The sequence below is a fragment of the Bos javanicus genome, chromosome 15 (genome assembly GCF_032452875.1).
Source record: "Bos javanicus breed banteng chromosome 15, ARS-OSU_banteng_1.0, whole genome shotgun sequence".
NCBI lineage: Eukaryota > Metazoa > Chordata > Mammalia > Artiodactyla > Bovidae > Bos > Bos javanicus.
The window spans coordinates 82,736,753-82,757,237 of NC_083882.1; the positions used below are offsets into that span (position 1 = coordinate 82,736,753).

Consider the following 20,485-nt stretch of genomic DNA (forward strand, 5'->3'; position numbering starts at 1 on the left):
CAGAACAGCTAACCCATAAAGCATGCTCATGGGAAACCTAACCCAACAGATAATTGTGCTGGAACCATCTTGTTGCTGTTCAGTCGCTCAGTTGTGTCTGACCCCATGTACTGTAGCCCGCCAGGCTCCTCTGTTCATGGGACTTCCCAGGCAAGAATACTGGAGTGGACTGCCATTTCCTTCTCCAGGGGGATCTTCCAGACCCAGGGAGTGAACCCAAGTCTCCTGCATTGGCAGGCAGATTCTCTACCACTGAGTCCCCGGGGAAGCCCCATATAAACCAGCTAAAGATGAGGCCCCTATGGTGGGGTTCCTCCAGCACTCTCCTTCCTGTCTTTGCTGCACAATCCTCGTGGACTTCATCCAACCTTGCCAAGGGTAGCAAAGAAGGAAGATCAGAAAATGGCCCACACCTTGCTGGTGAAATACATGTCCATCCAGCCTCATTGAGCATATTGGCTGCAGCCCTTTCTGTTTGTTTGGTCAGCTGGACAATTAAGTAGAACTAAAAGACCACCTCAATGGACATGGGTTTGAGCAAACTCCAGGAGACAGTAAAGGACAAGGAAGCTTGGTATGCTGCAGTGCATGGGGTCACAAAGAGTCAGACACGACCAAGCGACTGAACAACAACAAAAAGACGTCCACTCACCGTGAAATCTGGCTATTGAGTCTATCACTCCAATAATGTGGTTCAGCTATTTCCACTATTGCCTGCAAGGGAGGAGAGGGTGGTAAAATACATTAATTGCCAGGCTTCAGGGCATAGAAATGAAAGTCGCTCAGTTGTGTCCGACTCTTTGTGACCCCATGGACTATACAGTCCATGGAATTCTCCAGGCCTTTCCCTTCTCTAGGGGATCTTCCCCACCCAGGGATTGAACTCAGGTCTCCCACATTGCAGGCAGATTCTTTACCAGCTGAGCCACAAGAGAAGCCCAAGAATACTGGGTTGGGTAGTCTATATCTTCTCCAGGGGATCTTCCCGACCCAGGAATCAAACCAAGGTCTCCTGCATTGTAGGCAGATTCTTTACCAACTGAGCTATCAGGGAAGCCCTCAGGGCATAGAAAATGTCTACAATTGGCTTTGACACCAGCCTGCTTTTGCTGTTGTTGCTACTATAAAAAGGCTAGGAAGGAAAGTTAAGGTTGGTGTTTTGTGGCCTCTGTACTTTGTGCGTGGAAGTTTTGAATCAGTACTTTTTAATGGAGACAGCTTGGCCAAAACTGTTACAGAATTTGGGGACCCATTAAAACAAAGTTTAAGGAGGAAAAGAAACTTCCGAATATGTAATATATTATATATGTAATATAACTTAAAATGTATCTAAGGACTCAGCCTACTCTTTTCAGGGCCAGAAGTACTTTGCAGGTATTTGGAAAGAAGAAAACACAGTCGGTCTTATGTATCTGCATATCCATAGATTGAACCAAAGGATGGAAAATATTTGGAAAAAAAAAAATCTGTGAAATTCCAAAAAGCAAAACTTGAATTTGCCACTCATCTTCAACTATTTGCATAGCACTTAAATTATATTTGGGCTTCCCTAGTGGCTCAGACAGTAAGGAAGGAACCTGCCTGGGTCAGGAAGATCCCCTGGAGAAGGAAATGGCAACCCACTCCAGTATTCTTGCCTAGAAAATTCCATGGACAGAGGAGACTCACAGGCTACAGACCATGGGGTCACAAAAGAGTCCAACATGACTGAGTGACCAACACTACTAAGTTAATCTAAGTAAATTCCTTAATTCTGATCCAAGAATCCCTTTCCATTTTTACAGTAATCCAGGGTATCATCAGTGATGGAGAAACGGGTATTTAAGACCTCCTCCACCTACCGACTCGACGGACACGAGTTTGAGCAAGCCCTGGAAGTTGGTGATGGACAGGCAGGCCTGGCGTGCTGCAGTCTGTGGGGTCGCAAAAAGTCGGAGACGACTGAACTGAACTACCTAGTGAGGGTGAGGCAGGTCATGAGTAAACTGAAAGAAGGCTGAGTCAGCCCCAAGAGGCCAAACCAATCCCAGGGCTGGCTCCTTCAGAGCAATAGAAGGGTCTCAAAAGATCAGGTGATAGAACGTCCCAGATCTCCCATTTCACAGCTCTCTGCTATCACCTCCAGCTCCCAGAGAGGGAAAACCAGTTTCCAGAAGGCTTCAAGCTCTGCCCCAAAGACCTGAGGCTTGGGAAGCCATCTCACAGCAGTGTTGCCATTGGGTGTGGGGGATGTCAATCTTTGCCCCAGCTCTGTTCCCTGCCCCCCCGACCCCAGGTCTCTGTCTACAGGCAGGGCCCCACCCAGGGCGAGGAGACACCGTTGTTGCGGACGCCTGAGTAGGCCTCCCTGGACTTTCCTGGGAGGAAGCTGTGGGCGCTGATCTCATCCCCTGCATGGAGGGTCATGGAGAGAGGACTGCCCGAAGTGGAACAGACTGGATGGGAAAGGACAGAGGTGGGGTGGCATCCTGGAGACTGAGCTAACAATAGGAAGGAAGAAAGTTCTAGAGGCAAAAGCCTTGGGGCCAGGTTCTTCCTCTGCAAAATGGGGGTGCTAAAAGTTGTCCCCACTTTGCAAAGGTGGTGTGAGGATTTAAACATTGTTAAGAGTTGAATTAACAGTTTCGGTGTTGACCATCTGGTGATGTCCATGTGTAAGAAGACTCATGGTGAAGATGGACATCACCAGATGGTCAACACCGAAATCAGATTGATTATATTCTTTGCAGCCAAAGATGGAGAAGCTCTATACAGTCTGCAAAAACAAGACCAGGAGCTGACTGTGGCTTAGATCGTGAACTCCTTATTGCCAAATTCAGACTTAAATTGAAGAAAGTAGGGAAAACCACTAGACCATTCAGGTATGACCGAAATCAAATCCCTTATGGCTATACAGTGGAAGTGAGAAATAGATTTAAGGGCCTAGATCTGATAGATAGAGTGCCTGATGAACTATGGGATGAGGTTCGTGACATTGTACAGGAGACAGGGATCAAGACCATCTCCATGGAAAAGAAATGCAAAAAAGCAAAATGGCTGTCTGGGGAAGCCTTACAAATAGCTGTGAAAAGAAGAGAAGAGAAAAGCAAAGGAGAAAAGGAAAGATATAAACATCTGAATGCAGAGTTCCAAAGAATAGCAAGAAGAGATAAGAAAGCCTTCTTCAGCGATCAATGCAAAGAAATAGAGAAAAACAACAGAACGGGAAAGACTAGAGATCTCTTCAAGAAAATCAGAGATACCAAAAGAACATTTCATGCAAAGATGGGTTCAATAAAGGGCAGAAATGGTATGGACCTAACAGAAGCAGAAGATATTAAGAAGAGGTGGCAAGAATACACAGAAGAACTGTACAAAATAGATCTTCATGACCCAGATAATCACGATGGTGTGATCACTGACCTAGAGCCACACATCCTGGAATGTGAAGTCAAGTGGGCCTTAGAAAGCATCACTACGAACAGAGCTAGTGGACGTGATGGAATTCCAGTTGAACTATTTCAAATCCTGAAAGATGATGCTGTGAAAGTGCTACACTCAATATGCCAGCAAATTTGGAAAACTCAGCAGTGGCCACAGGACTAGAAAAGGTCAGTTTTCATTCCAATCCCAAAGAAAGGCAATGCCAAAGAATGTTCAAACTACTGCACAATTGCCCTCATCTCACATGCTAGTAAAGTAATGCTCAAAATTCTCCAAGCCAGGCTTTAGCAATATGTGAACCGAGAACTTCCTGATGTTCAAGCTGGTTTTAGAAAAGGCAGAGGAACCAGAGATCAAATTGCCAACATCTGCTGGATCATGGAAAAAGCAAGAGAGTTCCAGAAAAACATCTATTTCTGCTTTCTGAACTATGCCAAAGCCTTTGACTGTGTGGATCACAATAAACTGTGGAAAATTCTGACAGAGATGGGGATACCAGACCACCTGATCTGCCTCTTGAGAAATCTGTATGCAGGTCAGGAAGCAACAGTTAGAACTGGACATGGAACAACAGACTGGTTCCAAATAGGAAAAGGAGTATGTCAAGGATGTATATTGTCACCCTGCTTATTTAACTTATATGCAGAGTACATCATGAGAAATGCTGGATTGGAAGAAACACAAGCTGGAATCAAGATTTCTGGGAGAAATATCAATAACCTCAGATATGCAGATGACCCCACCCTTATGGCAGAAAGTGAAGAGAAACTCAAAAGCCTCTTGATGAAAGTGAAAGTGGAGAATGAAAAAGTTGGCTTAAAGCTCAACATTGAGAAAACGAAGATCATGGCATCCGGTCCCATCACTTCATGGGAAATAGATGGGGAAACAGTGGAAACAGTGGAAACAGTGTCAGACTTTATTTTTCTGGGCTCCAAAATCACTGCAGATGGTGACTGCAGCCATGAAATTAAAAGACGCTTATTCCTTGGAAGGAAAGTTATGACCAACCTAGATAACATATTGAAAAGCAGAGACATTACTTTGCCAACAAAGGTCCATGTAGTCAAGGCTATGTTTTTTCGTGTGGTCATGTGTAGATGTGAGAGTTGGACTGTGAAGAAGGCTGAGTGCCGAAGATGCTTTTGAACTGTAGTGTTGGAGAAGACTCTTGAGAGTCCCTTGGACTGCAAGGAGATCCAACCAGTCCATTCTGAAGATCAGCCCTGGGATTTCTTTGGAAGGAATGATGCTAAAGCTGAAACTCCAGTACTTTGGCCACCTCATGTGAAGAGTTGGCTCATTGGAAAAGACTCTGATGCTGGGAGGGATTGAGGGCAAGAGGAGAAGGGGACGACAGAGGATGAGATGGCTGGATGGCATCATTGACTCGATGGATGTGAGTCTGAGTGAACTCCGGGAGTTGGTGATGGACAGGGAGACCTGGCATGCTGCATTTCATGGGGTCGCAAAGAGGCGGACACGACTGAGTGATCTGATCTGAAGAGTTGACTCATTGGAAAAGACTGTGATGCTCGGAGGGATTGGGGGCTAGGAGGAGAAGGGGACGACAGAGAATGAGATGGCTGAATGGCATCACCGACTCGATGGACATGAGTTTGGGTGAACTCCGAGAGTTGGTGATGGACAGGGAGGCCTGGCGTGCTGCATTTCATGGGGTCGCAAAGAGTCCGACATGACTGAGCGACTGAACTAAACTGAACTGAACTAAGAACATAGAACAGTACCTGACAGAGAGAGCAGGGCAACGTTTGTTCATTAGCAACTGGCTTTAAGGGTGATGGAACCCACACAAATTGGTGCAGTATTTTTTTTTCTTTTTTGACTTTGTCCTCTAAGACAATGGAAACAAAAGCGAAAAGAAATAAATGGGACTCAATTAAACTTAAAGCTTTTCCACAGCAAAAGCAGCCATGGACAAATGAAAAAAAATAAAAATGCCCTACTTGAATGGGGGAAAATATTTTTAAATGATATGACTGATAAGGGGTTAATATCCAGAATATATAAATAGCTCATATAACTCAGTATTTAAAAAAAAAAAAAACAACCAACCTGACTTAAAAATGACAGAAGAATTGAATAGATATTTTTCAAAAGAAGACATACAGATGGCCAATAGGCACATGAAAAGATGTTCAACATCAGTAATACTCAGTAAAATGCAAATCAAAACCACAATGAGATATCACCTGATACCTGTCAGAATGGTTATCATCAAAAGTCTACAAATAACAGGGACTTTCCTGGTGATACAGTGGGCAGGAATCTGCCTGCCAATTCAGGGGACAGCTGTGAGCACCTAAAAGCCCATGTACCACAACTACTGAGCCCATGGGGAACCGAAATTACTGAGCCCATGGGGAACGGAAATGACTGAGCCCAGGTGCTGCAACTACCCAAGCCCACGCACCTAGAGCCCTCACTCTGCAACAAGAGAAGACACCACAGTGAGAAGCCTGAGCACCTTGAGAAAGAACAGCCTCCACTCGCTGCCACTGGAGAAAGCTCTCAATCATAAATAAATAAATACATGAGTTTTAAGTCTGCAAATAACAAATGTTGGTGAGGATGTGGAGAAAGGGGAACCAACTCGATGGACATGCATTTCAGCAAGCTCCAGGAGTTGGTGATGGACAAGGAAGCCTGGCGTGCTGCAGCCCATGGGGTCGCAAAGAGTCAGACACAACTGAGAGAGTGAACTGAACTGTACACTATTGATGGGAATCTAAATGAGTGCAGCCAACATGCGAAACATTACGGAGTTTCCTCAAAAAACTAAAAGTAGGACTGCCATGTGATCCAGCTGGTTATATATCCAAACAGAAGACGTTAACTTGGAAAGACACAATATGCGTAGTCCAGTGTTCACATCAGTGTTATTTATAGTAGCCGAGATACGGAAACAATCTATGTCTACCAACAGACAAATGGGTAAAGATGTGGTATATACATTGAAGTGTTACTCAGTCATAAAAATGATTGAAATTCTGCCATTTGCGACCACGTGCATGGATCTGGAGGGGATTATGCTTAGTGAAGTCAGACAGAGAAAGACAAACCATATGATATTATTTATATGTGGAATCTAAAACATAAAACAGTGAGTACAAGAAAACAGAAACAGATTCACAGGTACAGAGATCAAACTAGTGGTTACTAGTGTTGAGAAGAAAGGGGGAAGGGGCAAGATAGGGATAGTTCAAGAGGCACTACTATGCATAAAATAAATAAGCTACAAGGATATACTGTAGAGAACAAGGAATAGTCTCTACTATATTATATATATATTATACATATAAATATATAATATATATTATATACTATAAAATATCCAATATTTTATAACAACTTTAAATGGAGTAAAATCTCTAAAAATATTGAATCATTATGTTATATACCTGAAACTAATATAATATTATAAATCAACTCTACTTCAATAAGAAAGTAAAATGAATAAGATGATCCAGTCCAGAGTTTTGCACTAGGGTAATATGTTTTTTCACATTTATCTATTTGGCCATGCTGGGTCCTAGCTTCAGTACGCAGCATCTTTGATCTTCATTGTAGCACACCAGATCTTCCGTTGCAGCTCTCAGTGCTTAGTTGTGGCCTGTGAAATCTACATCCCTGACCAGGGATCAAACCTGGGCCCCTTGAGTTGGGACCATGGACTCTTAACCAGTGGACCACCAGGGAAGTCCCTCACCATGGTGATATGGAAAAGATGCAGATTATCAGGCCTCACTCCAGACTTGTTAAACCATAACATATTGTGTGGGCTCTGTGAATTTGCATTTCTAAAAGTTGGGGAATCTCTGGTCTGGGACAATCTTTTAAATCGCAAATGGAGGACCTGAAAGGTACCTCATCTCTCCGAAGAGCTCCAGAAGGCTGTGAGGCTCTGAGAGTTGAAGCCTTAAAACTCTTTTCCCTTCCAACTAGTTCCGTGGCCTCTAGGAAATTTACCTGATTTCTTCTCTGTGAAATGGGCAAAAGGCAAAAAAAAAAAAAAAAGAAGAAGAGGAAGAAGGGGGTGAAAAACCACAGGAAATGACTCACATTTGCACACATTCTCAGTTGACTAACTGGTTGTATTTATTACCATCAGAGGTCTTCTTACCTTACAAGTGGTGGTTTCAGCAATATCAGTGCTTGTTTCAAAAAGGATGACTTCACTCATGTTCATAGCATTCTGAGATCCATTTCTTAATTTCCAGGCAATATCTCAATATCTCAAAGCCTATCAAATATTAATAAGTCAGATGGAAATCAGGATGCTGTTCAATGTTTAGAAGTCAGGATAGCTCAGCTCGCTCAGCAATTTCAACCCTAGTATTCTTTATGGGTGGCTGAGCAGTAAAGAATCTGCCTGCAATTCAGGAGAGATGCAGGTTTGGGAAGATCCCCTGGAGGAGGAACTGGCAACCCACTCCAGTATTCTTGCCTGCGAAATCCCATGGATGAAGGAGCCTGGCGGGCTACAGTCCATGGAGGGTCACAAACCAGTCGGACACTACTTAGCGACTACAACAGCTACATTCTTTATTACGTTTTACCTGTCGCTGAATATTTGCTGCTTCAGAATCCACAATAAAAAAAGAAAAGGATAAGCTGGATACTAATTCTCTGGTGATTGTTGCACTCTCTGCCCTCAGAGATCCAGAAACCTATAACGATTTTGGAGAAGGACAGTAAGAGGTGGACACTTTCGGGCAAGTTGGTTTCCTTGTTGCTGTTGCCCTTTTAAAAGTTCCTCTCTCCAAACCCCAGAGGACCCACAGAAGAGGAAGCGGTAACCAACTACCTGAAGTGTATTGCATGCACGTTAAGTCCAGTTCTCCCAAATCATCACGCAGATTGTGGTCACCAAAGAGCACTCTTCAACCCTGTCATCTTATACACACGGAGACTCCTCTGTCAAGCTGCATCCAAGCTGTCAGCTTTGCGACTTCGATCCCTTCTTCAACACGGGGTGGAATACTGCAAGCTTGCTCTCCGCCGAGCGTGCCGAGCTTTGCAAGCCCTTTCGGACGGAGATGTGTGACGGCCAGCTTTGAGATGCACAGTCCCGGCAAACGTCTGCACTTTCAGACCTTTGGAGAATCGACTTGTGACGAGGTCTTCCACGTCCTCTGCATCCGCGGTTTCTTCCTAATTGTCCTCGTCGTGGGTCCGATCCTGGCTGCTGGGAAGGACACCCCAGGAAAGTGCCCGGGTGGCTCCAGCCCCATCGCCCCCACCCATCCGCCGCGTCCTCCGTGCGCTCCAGCGGGCCTCCAGCCGCGCCTTAAGTGCTCCGCTGTGAAGTGTCTCCAACCATCCTCTTTCCGCTTTCCCAGTTGTCAAAAGAATAGAGGAACCCGGAGAGGCAGGGGCGGTGGGCGGGAGGCCTAGGCTGAAAGAAGCCAGGAGGAAATGAAAGAGAGTCTCCAAAGGGACCGCTGAGCAACGGTTCCGAGAAAGTCAGCAGTTCCGAAATCTTAGCCCACCTCCCTCCATGACTGCTCTTCTGAGCAAAGGTGGGAGCACGCCCCTCGCCAGCCGCCTGCGGAGCTGGGAGGACTGCCTTCCCAAGGGAGCAGACACCCGGGCGCGGCACCCCAGCCCTGGGCGAGGGGCCCAGCGAGAGGGCCGGGCCCTGGGCGGCCAGGCCGGACCCGGCCCGGGGCTGGTAGGAAGGGGCTGGGCCGGGCTGGGGCAGGTGTGGGGAGCCCAGAAGGTACGGGCTGTTACCTCAGTGGCTGCGTCCATCATGCAGTTTGCCGGTCGGAGCTGGCTGGTGGGCCTAAAGGAAGCCCGGGGCCTGCGCTCTCTGAGTCCTGCCCCTGGATGAGGCCATGGCCAGGCTCTGGGGAGTCCCAGCCAGAGAAGAGTGCGGAGGGGCCTGGGGGAGGGGAGGAGAAAAGGGAAAAGCAGAGGAGGAGGGAGGGGGGAGGGAGAGGAGGGAAGGGGAAGAGGGACAGGAGGGAAGTGGGGGGGAGAGAAGGGGGAAGGGAGAGGAGAGGGGAGGGGGGCAGAGGAGGGAGGGGAAGCGGGGGCAGAAAGGCAGACTGAGAACCATCGCTCACCTTGCTAACAGTGAACTGAGGCTGAGAGAGGCTGAAGGGAGTTTGTTGGTAAGCGCAGTCCCAGGAAACGATGAAGCCAGCGCTCAGGCTCTGCTGTGAAACAGTGAGTGGAATCAGCACAGTCTGTAGGTAACTTCTTGACCAGAAATGCAGGAGCTAGAAGCTAAACTAAGCACCAAGGTGAAGAAGCCACCCAGGAAGTAAACACTCTACAAGTCTCTGTTTTCTTCAATAAATCAATGTTGTTGTTTTTTAGAACAGGACAGACTCAAAAATTAAAGACAACTTATGTATCCTTCAATTGCATCTTGGTCTGAGTAAATGAGTTTTGTGATGATATAAGAAAAAGTCCAAAATTTTTAAAGAGGGAAAGTGGCAATTAGGGTGAACGTGTCATGACGTTTCTAACTGTAAAGTAATGTAAAACACAAGGGTGATGTAAACAAGCAAACGTAAGGGCGCATTACCCTGTGTGTGAGCATCAGAGGCTCACTGTGCCGTTCGGAGAAGGCAAGGGCACCCCACTCCAGCACTCTTGCCTGGAAAATCCCGTGGATGGAGGAGCCTGGTGGGCTGCAGTCCATGGGGTCGCTCAGAGTCGGACACGACTGAGTGACTTCACTTTCACGCATTGGAGAAGGAAATGGCAACCCACTCCAGTGCTCTTGCCTGGAGAATCCCAGGGACGGGGAGCCTGGTGGGCTGCCGTCTCTGGGGTCGCACAGAGTCGGACACGACTGAAGCGACTCAGCAGCAGCAGCAGCAGCCGCAGCAGCATTGTACCATTCTCTTGTTTCTCTGTTTGAATATGTTCATAATCAAAAATTACGAGAAATATACTTTCTGGGGCTTTGTGACCTCGAGTAAATAGTTTGACCTGTCTGGGTATTCAAAGTCTTTATCAGTGACATAGGTCTAGTGTATCTCAGAGGGCTGTAAGACTTACATGAGGTACTCTATGAAAAGCAGTTCTAAAACGGCAGAGCTCACAGGCCACCTCATGCTCTCACTGACCATGTCTGTGTGAATGTTTCTTTGCTGAGGGCTTGCCCTGTGCCAGGCTTTGTAACACATGTTGGGACTCTGAAGACAGATGGCTGCTGCCGTCCATGGCTCTAGTTTTCTAGAGGTTTACATCACTGCTGAAAATTTCACTATTTGGTTTACACTGTTCATTCTCTTCTGGGGAGGTGTCAGCGGGAAGACAGATGGGGAAGCACCTCCTTAAAACGAAAGCAGCAGCTAAAGTTTCGCGCTGTCTTCTCGGGCAGACTCTCTAAGTTTGTTCTGTCTTCATGGCACAACAGAGTTCTCTTCCCACCTGTCTTCCTACAACGGTATCACCTCGGTATTGTCTCCGTCTTAAATGGAGGCTGAATTTAACATCGGTGTATCTAGAACACACTTTTCAACTCTCCAGGAGAAAATCCATCTGTAAGGTATTTATCCTGGCATCTGAATTCCATCTCTGCTTTGTAGGTCTGGCCTAGGGCAAGTCATCTAAGTTATACTTTCTGCGCCTGCAAAACGAAGGTATACCTACGTGGTATAATTGCACTGGCAATTAGAGATAATTTTTGTAAAGTCTGGTGTGCTGCTCTATAAAAAGGAGGTTTTATTGTTCAGGTCACTGTAATTAGTGGATAAACTGTCTACATGCTAAATTAACATCTCTAAGGAAAGTGAGGGTGGAGCTGAACGGGACAGGTGCGTTAGGGGGTCCCTGTTAATCTTAGTCTCTATACAATTAATGATAGCCTTGAAGATACTGCTCTAATTTGACGCTTTCTGAAACATGTTTCAGCTGAATTGTGTGTTCATCTTCAAGCCATCGTGAGCTCTGAGCAGCCCTCACAGAAGGACTCAGCTGAAAAGTGTAAGAGCTGTACTGAGCACTGCTTTCCTAAGGTATGTTTATAAACGCTATTTGTGAAATATACCAGTATTAAACTTAGCCATCCTTGAGACTGGGCTTCATAGACCTTCTTGCCAATAAATGACTTCATTGTACGTAGGAAATAGTAAATAATTTAAAATCTGTCTCATCCATTTTATTCTTCTTGTTTTAGTTGGATGGTGGCAGGAAGATGTTTTAATATAACTCTTTGCTAGATCAAAGGAAACTTCAACCCCCCCCCAAAAAAACAGTTGTAATACTTCCTGAACAACAGCCATAAAATCAAATATAACGTATTAGAATAAGCTATAGAGTGAAAATAATATGAATGCTATTGCAAAGCATGAAAATATATGCCGTTCCCTAAAATGGCTGATCTATTCAGTAACAAGCATAATCTATATTTGCACAGTGCTTCACAGTTTATAAAGCAATTTTTAAGATGTTTGTTCTTACCATAGCCTTGTTAGGCAAGAAGAGAGAATTTTATTTTCCTCAATTTGTTAATGAGAAGTGAGGAAAAGTGAGTTGTTGCCTAAGGCAGAAGTGGAATGAAGACTTGGCCTTAAGTTTACAAAAGTTAAGTCATGGCTCTCCCTACTAACTGGACTCTGTTATCATATCAAACCATCATCTCTTTTTCTGAGTCTACAGTGCTCCTTGAATTTTTCAACAAGAAGACTGAGAATTTTTTGGTGCAAATCATCACTATGCTTGAAAAAAAGTAAAAATTTTGAAGTTGAAAATTATAACCAAGACCCGAAGTAACAAACACTCAGATTTAAGTATCTCTGTTTTTGATGCACTTGGGGAAAAGTTGCTTCTTTCCTTATATTTCTCTGAAAACACTGCACCAGTGTAGCAGTGTTAAGAACTTATCTAACTGATAAGATATTTCTGGCTTATATGTTGGATCCCAACTCAGATTCTGATTTAATTATATTCCCTGGCCTTTTCATATTCATTCTGCGTTTCCATGAAAAACTTTGTGAATGGTATGCAGCAAAGAGAAATATAAAAGACTATTGTTGCATTCATAATTTTAAAGTATTTAACATTTCTGTTTACCTCAGTGAAAACCAGCAGGATAATTCCAATACTCCTCAAATGGAGATGGACTCTAAGACAAGTTCAGAGAATATAGACAACCTCCAGGCTGAAGGACCCAGAGACCAAACTGTGTCCCCAGAAGAGACAGTGTATGTTACCCTGGATGTAAACATCAAGCCAAGCAAGGGAAGGAAGCACAGGCTCCGTGTGACGGGGGAGCTCATGGGAGGCCCGCAGCTCTGAGGCTGTCAGAAAGGCAGTGAGGACTCCTCCTGGCAGAGAAAGGCTGGTATACAGCGCAGAAGGAACTGACGCATTCTTAAACCTTGGAATGCCTCTCAGGTGTTCTCCTGAAAACCGCCACGTGAGAGTTATCTTTTCTCCAAAGAGAAGCGAGACAGGGAAAGAGGAACAGGTATTTGGTCAGTTTAACAACACATCAACTGACTGTGTCAAATTTTATATTCACACAGTTGGGAAGACCAGAAAAACTCTTCTCAAATGCAGGGAACTTCACAAAGATGAGTACAAACTCTGTGTCTATGCTTTCAAAGGAGAAAGCATAAGAAGGCTATGTCCGCGGATGGCAGACTTCTTTCCCTTCTGGAGAAGAGTGACTGGACCCTCATTGGAAACCTGAGCATTGTTTTAGACAGCTCACAGTTGGCCAATGCCTTAGAGGGCGAGCTCTTTCAGCTTGAGGTTAAAAACAAGCATAAAAGCCAGGGCACCAGCTGCTTGAAATTCTCAGGTTGAGGTTGAAAAAAAGCATGGATGCCAGGGCACCAGCTGCTAGAAATTCCGAGTCACAGGAAATAAAGCCTTGTGTGTTGAAACAAACAATCATGGAAGACAAGCACCCCAGTTTGGAAAGAGAAAGTGATAAAATTAGAAAAACTTTGAGAATAATTTGGATAAAACACAGGGGGGGAAAATTGTTTGAATTGCATAAAACAGACTTTGGGAAACTGACCAAAAACTGCTCAGGTTGAAGTGCACAGATTTCTTTCCGGGCTCAGTGACTCAGTCGGGCACCTTTCATGGCACATCAGGAAGAGTGCAGGCTCTTCCGCTTGCTTTGTTTGGAAAGGGTTGTACATTTCCACTCGTCGGCATGTGATGTATCGGACCGTGGGAGAAGACATAGAGTCACGTGAGTGTGCACACACACACGGTCAGTGTGTAAAGGGGACATTTGCTTATGAGAAGGCTGAAGATGAAAATAAGCACTGCTTCTCCTTGAGCGCTGGTTTGAGACACCTGATGTAGAGCTCGACCACGCAGCTCTGAAAGTGAAGACACAGGGACAGCAAGAGCCTGAGGGGCTGTGTGATGGGAAGGACCCTGGGCCAGACAGCAGCCTGGTGTGTGTTACTGGCCGTCCAGCTGGGGAGGCGAAGTCTACCGATGCCTGTGCTGTGATCCCTCAGGATCAGCGGGAAGAGAAATACTTGGAACACATCCAGGCTAGAGCTGCAGACAGGCGTGGTGCTTGAACGCAGTACATCCATATGCACACCGAGAAGAGTTTCCAGGAGGTAGTCCCCCAGCCTGATGTGGCGACCCATAACACCGCTTCTTACTTTGGGTCTCCGGCTCCCCCGTGTTTGATTCTGAAGGCTCGTGGGTGCCACGTACACTGCAGGCTTCGCTTATAAGTACCCACAGGGGATTTCCAGCATCACTGAATTCAGCTGTACCCTGAAATCCATATCTATGATGTTAAGAAAAAACACAGAATGTGGTAGGAAGGACTGTTTCTAAACCTGCCAGATTCAAAGAAAGGTGAGTATTAAGGATGAAAAAGAATGACAATTCAGAATACACCCCAGCTGTTCAGGGAATCATCTATGGAATTGTTATTCCACAGGCAATGATAACAGGTTTCTAAATTCTGTAATGGTCAATCTCATCAACAACAATAATAATTAATGGTTCTGACTACTTCCTATGCACCTAGCATTTTTCTAGGTACACGAAGGAACTGGTTTTAACAAACCTGTGAGGTGGGCTACTATACCTATTTTAAAGTTAAGCAATGTGAACAAAGATGAATAATACTCAGTTTTATGACAATAAAAGTAAGCATTGTTTTTGTTTTTTTCATCTTCCCCATCTCCCCTTCGGAGAAGGCAATGGCACCCCACTCCAGTACTCTTGCCTGGAAAATTCCATGGACAGAGGAGCCTGTTGTGCTGCAGTCCATGGGGTTGCTAAGAGTTGGACACGACTGAGCGACTTCACTTTCACACATGGCAGAAGGAAATGGCAACCCACTCCAATGTTCTTGCCTGGAGAATCCCAGGGATGGGGGAGCCTGGTGGGCTGCAGTCTATGGGGTCACACAGAGTCGTACATGACTGAAGCGACTTAGCAGCAGCAGCAGCAGTATCTCCCCCTAAGTTCAGTTGCTTAAAGGCAGGATCCAAGACTTCTTCTTCTCATTATCCACAATGTCTGGCACATGGAAATTAAGGGCTTCAAAAATACGTAGGTTCATCAGTAGCAACACTTAGGGCTGCAGTTAATCTTAGGTGTGTGGGTCAATCGCTCAGTTGTGTCAGACTTTTTGCAACTGCATGGACTGTAGCCTGCCAGGCTCCTCTGTCCATGGAGTTTTCCAGGCAAGAACACTGGAGTGGGTTGCCATTTCCTTTTCCAGGAGATCTTCCCAATCCAGGGATCGAACCCACATATCTTGCATCTCCTAAATTGGCAGGCGAATTCTTTACCACTGTGCCACCTGGACTGAGTAGCTAAATGCTTGGTTAGAAGTAATCTCAAATGAAATCTTTTAGAATTTCCAAAATCCTCATATGATCCAAACTGTCAGGATATATGTTTCCTGAAATTCAGAGGGTAGTATATCCATTTTCCGTGTATTTACAGGCTACTAGGGGGGCTATGTTAAATACCATGTTACTTTGTAGAGATGTCTTGGTTTTTGCCTGAAGTCCTTGTCCTGCTCCAGGATGCCGGCTAGTGCCCACATTGCGTTCGCTGTTAGGTCTGCTTAGACTTCTCTTGGTTGTGACAGTTTCTCAGCCTTTTCTTATATTTTATGATCTTGACAGGAAGTGTACTGGTCAACTATTTTGTAAAATGCCCTTCTATTGGAATTTGTCTGATGTTTTTTTCTAATACTCATTGGACTGGGGCTGTGGGTTTTGGAGAGTAAGATCACAGAGGCAAAGTGTCATTTTGTAACCAAGAGGTGGAGGCAAGCTAAATGTCCATCGACAGCTGAATGGATAACGAAGATGTGGCACATATATGTGATGGAATATGACTCAGCCACAAAGAGAAGGAAGTAATGGCATTGGAAGCAGCAAGGAGGGGCCTAGAGATTATCGTACTAAGTGAAGGAGGTCAGATGGAGACAAATGTATGGTATTGCTCATCTGTGGACTCTAAAATAAAAAATACGAATGAATTTAATTCCAAAGTGGAAAGAGACTCACAGACATAGAAAACAAACTTACGGTGACCAAAGGCGAGAGGGGGTCTAGGGAGGCATAAATTAGGAGGTTGGTATTCACCTGTACACAGTGCTGTATACAGCATAGATAACAAGGATATAAAGGGGACGAGACTCAGTACATCTAATTCTTGGGATAACTACATACACACATATGCTGCTGCTGCTGCTGCTGAGTCGCTCAGTCGTGTCCGACTCAGCGACCCCGTGGACTGCAGCCCACCAGGCTCCTCCGTCCATGCACACATATATAGGAGGAGGAAGTGGCACCCACTCCATTGTTCCTGCCTGGGAAATCCCATGCGCAGAGCAGACTGGCGGGCTGCAGTCCACGGGGGTCACAGAGGAGTCACACACAACTTAGTGACTTGCTGGGAGCCAGGCCCTCCGCCCGTGGCAAAGGTCGTGAGGAAGGAGGCTCGACATACGCAAGGCGGGATCGAGCCTCAGGAGCCCCCTGGAAATCCTCGAGCGTCTACCCCCATAACCAGAGCCTGCCTACTTTACTACTTTGTGCTCTCACCTACACCTCTGACTTTACAGGGGGCTGTCCCCCACCACCTCTTTTGGAGAAAGAGTTAACCTAGAGCTCCAGTTAATAAAAACTCCTGGGTGTGACAAGAGTGTTTTAACCTACAAACTCCTCTGAAGGTTCTCTGGCCTGCCTGACAGGCTTGTCTGGCCACATGTGATTGCTCACAGCCTCCCAACCATGAGAGGCACGGGATGCTTTAAACCTTCTAAAAACAGGTTCCTTAGAAAAGTTAGAAAACCATTTGTATAAGTATAGTGGGCTGATTAGAAATTGTATTGGTGAAGGGTTTTTCATTTGTTGAGCCAATGTTTGTTGCTAAGTCTCCACATCCCCTGCCCTTACACACATTAATGAATATATAGAAGAAATAAGTATTAACCTTTGATACAAATCACGTTAGACATTAGGCTAAGTAAATTCTTTCCTTAACTAAAACCCACTACACCCTCACCCTATAGGAATGTAACTTTATTTGGGTGGCATCTGTTTTAAGAATAATCACCCCTGGAGAAATAAGTGTCCTGCTTGACTGACCGCTGTCACAAGGAGAGGGTCATAAATTGTCAGCAGGCCCCCTGGCCAGAAGATGATGTAACACCCCTAAGACCTCTGTATACATTTGTATGAAGCACCTGACTTTGATAAAAGTCAGGACTGCTGACCCCATGTGACTTTTGCTTAACATCTCAGTGTATAAAAGTAGACCATGGAAAATAAAGAATTGGGATCAGTTCCTCAAAATACTGGTCTCCCCATGTCCTTCTTTCTCTCAAACTCTGGCTGAGTCTCCATCCGGAGCACGGAACCCGCCATGCTTACTAATTATGCCTGGGCTTCTAAGATCCGACCGGGGAGGCCTCAGTGTCTCCTCTCCTTCGGGAGAACGGAAGGACGCCTGCGGCCTACGTAAGTGGTGCAAGCTTCTTGTCTTGAAGTTTTATTGGTTTCCCGTGTAAACCAAGCTACTCAGCCTCTTTTCTCCACTGAATTTTCCTACTGAGCTATCCTTATTCTATTACTCTTTATATCTTTAATTAATATCTAATTGAAGTTATTGTATCCTGATCCTCGCCAACGCCGTCCCCGCTTCGAACTCCCTGGATCAGCTGGGGCTGGACCTCGGCAGTGACTAAACGGCAAGAACAACATACACAGATGTATCTACATAGACACGTGTACACACATATACAGACATGTATATGCATGTAGAGATATGTGCACATGTATGTATGTATCTGACGATGTGCTGCACACCTGAAACGAATATGATATTATAAATCAATGATACTTCAATTAAAATCAAATGAATAATAATTATTTTTAATGATTATTATATAATAATTATAATTATAGTAAATATATAACTATATGATAATTGGAGAAGGAAATGGCAACCCACTCCAGTATTCTTGCCTAGAGAATCCCGTAGATAGAGGAGGCTGGCGGGCTACAGTCAATGGGGTCTCAAGAGCCGGACACAACTTAGTGACTAAACCACCACCATCATAATAATTATAATAATAATATTGAATCACTCTTTTGTACCTGAAACTAATATAGTAAATCCACCATACTTCCATAAATAATATAGATAATAAATATCAGGAAATTTAAAAAAATATTGTCATATCATATCAGGGGCACATACTACCAACATGCTTTGTGACCTGAAGTTAGCCTTGACCACCTGACCAAAGTCGTGTTTATCAGATTCTCTCCTGTAAAATTACTCTTTTCTCTCTCCTCTGTCTAATGTACTCTTTGTAAGGAATTCATTGTACACAACCCACAGGGATGGAGTGGGGAGTTATGCTTCCTCTCCTAATGTAAACACTCCCGGAGTATTTACATAACTTACTTGGCCTCCGCCTGTGTGGGAGGCATCCCAGCACATGCGCAAGTCATTACTGAATGTCCCCAGCCAGGCTAAAATGCTAGTTGGCAAAGCCTGTCTTGACCAACGCCGAAATGTCTCTAAGGAGGAAAGCTCTGAAACAGGATGGGCTTGTACATTTGGTACTGCCTTGCCAAGAGACACCTGTGCCATCATCCAAGCCACACATCTGTCTTCATACCTGACACATCAACTAATGTTTCTTTGTTTATTAAACCACAGGAGAACACGAGTGAACATCCCAAACGCCCCACCCTCCAGCCTAGGGGACTTAGTGAATCCGGGGTCCAGCTCATGGGGCTCCTGGTGGGGACGATCAGTACTTACTTTGGGAATCACCTTAACCTGTGTGTTCTCTGGCATCTGGTGCATCGTTGCTGTGATGTCTGCCTCCAGGGCAGCCAGACAGTGACCCCCTAGGCACCTCCATACTCAAGAAGCCTCTCGCTGACCACTCTGGGCACCTTGTGGGAGAGGCAGGCGTGTGATATCGTCAGAGCCAGTCACGAGCGGTGGAGTGCCGGCGGAGGACATCTAGAGGACATGACCGCCTCTTGGCCCTCGAACTGGATCTGGCCATCCGGGGGGCCTCTGTCCTCAGAAGGGACACGCTGACTACCATTTCCACAGCGTGAACAGTAAAGTCAAGGGACACACCCTTCACTTTAAGACACCGAATGGCACTTACACGTGGAATCTAAAAAAGAATGCAAAGGGGTCCATGTATCAGTGCAAGTCAGAAACAGACTCACAGACACAGGAAACAAACGTATAGTTACCAAAGAGGTGAGGGAAGAAGAGACAAATTAGGAGTATAGAGTCACAGATACAAATAGATACGAACCAGGGGTTACTCTACAGCGTGGGGAATTATATGCAATATCTAGTAATAACCTATAATGGAGTATAATCTGAAAGATACAGCTGAGTCACTTGGCTGTACACCTGAAACTAACACGATATTGTATATTCACTATATTTCAATAAAAAAAATTCTGGTGGGGGGAACGCAGAGACCACCTGTGTTTTGACTTCTCAGCACAAGCCACGCATGCTGTGCCCTTGCTTATGAAGCTGCTACTCATCAGTTTGGAGAGGTCTGCAGCTTCCTTTGCCCTCCTCCCTGCCTTCCGTGTACAGGGGCCAGTTTTCAGTCTAAGAACCATCCCCTCAACCCCCTGAGAAGTACTGGGTGCTTGCTACCCTGCTCTCTGTCTCCCTGCTCACTCGTGATTTCAGATAGAGGACCACCCTTGCCCTGGTTCCTCACCCCAGCTTCTGGGATCTGTAAGTAAGAGAATCTTGTGATTCTGTTTCCTTCATGTGGGTGTATGGCAACTCTGCCTTCGATGCAAGTGACCCTGTGGGCTTCACTCCCTGCAGTGGGAGCCTGGATGCTTCTGAAGGAGCCCCCTGCCGACCCCGGGTGGCTGGTGCCCCTCGTTCAGCAGGTCACCATCTGCATCTTACAGGGAGGTTGCAATGGTGCATTGGGTGCAACCTTCAAGCGAGGGGAAGCAGATGAGATGGTTGTTGCTGTAGTCGCTAAGTCGTGTCTGACTCTTTTGCAACCCCATGGGCTGAAGCCCACCAGGCTCCTCTGTCCATGAGATTTCCCAGGCAAGAATACTGGAGTAGGTTGCCATTTCCTTCTCCAGAGGGTCTTCCCTGTGGGTTCCACCACAGGGATGGAACCCACATCTCCTGCACTGGCTGCTGATTCTTTACTGCTGAGCTACCTGGGAAGCCCAAGGACATTTGGACCCACTCAATAATTAGAGCTTCCCTGGTGGCTCAGACGGTAAAAAATCTGCTTGCAATGAGGGAGACCTGGGTTTGACCCCTGGGTCGGGAAGATCCCTGGAGGAGGGTATGACAACCCATCCCAGTATTCTTGCCTGGAGAATCCCATGGACAGAGGACCCTGGCAGGCTGCAGTCCATAGGGTCACACAGAGTCAGACACCAATGAAGTGATTTAGTACACATGCAAATGATGCAGGATAATTTTCCTATCTCAAGATCCGTAATTTATCACACCTGCAAGGTCTTTATCGTATAAGACAACATTCACAGGTCCTGGGGATCAGGACATGGCTGTGTCTTCAGGGGCCGTG

The 20,485-nt window shown here is 45.6% G+C and overlaps 1 long non-coding RNA gene across 1 annotated transcript; it reads left to right on the forward strand.

The window, feature by feature from the left end:
* Positions 1-9,438: 9,438 nt before the first annotated feature.
* LOC133227141 (uncharacterized) lies at positions 9,439-17,217 on the forward strand. Its single transcript, XR_009729732.1, has 2 exons — positions 9,439-11,423; positions 12,486-17,217. It is a non-coding gene; the product is annotated as an uncharacterized LOC133227141 (long non-coding RNA).
* Positions 17,218-20,485: the final 3,268 nt, after the last annotated feature.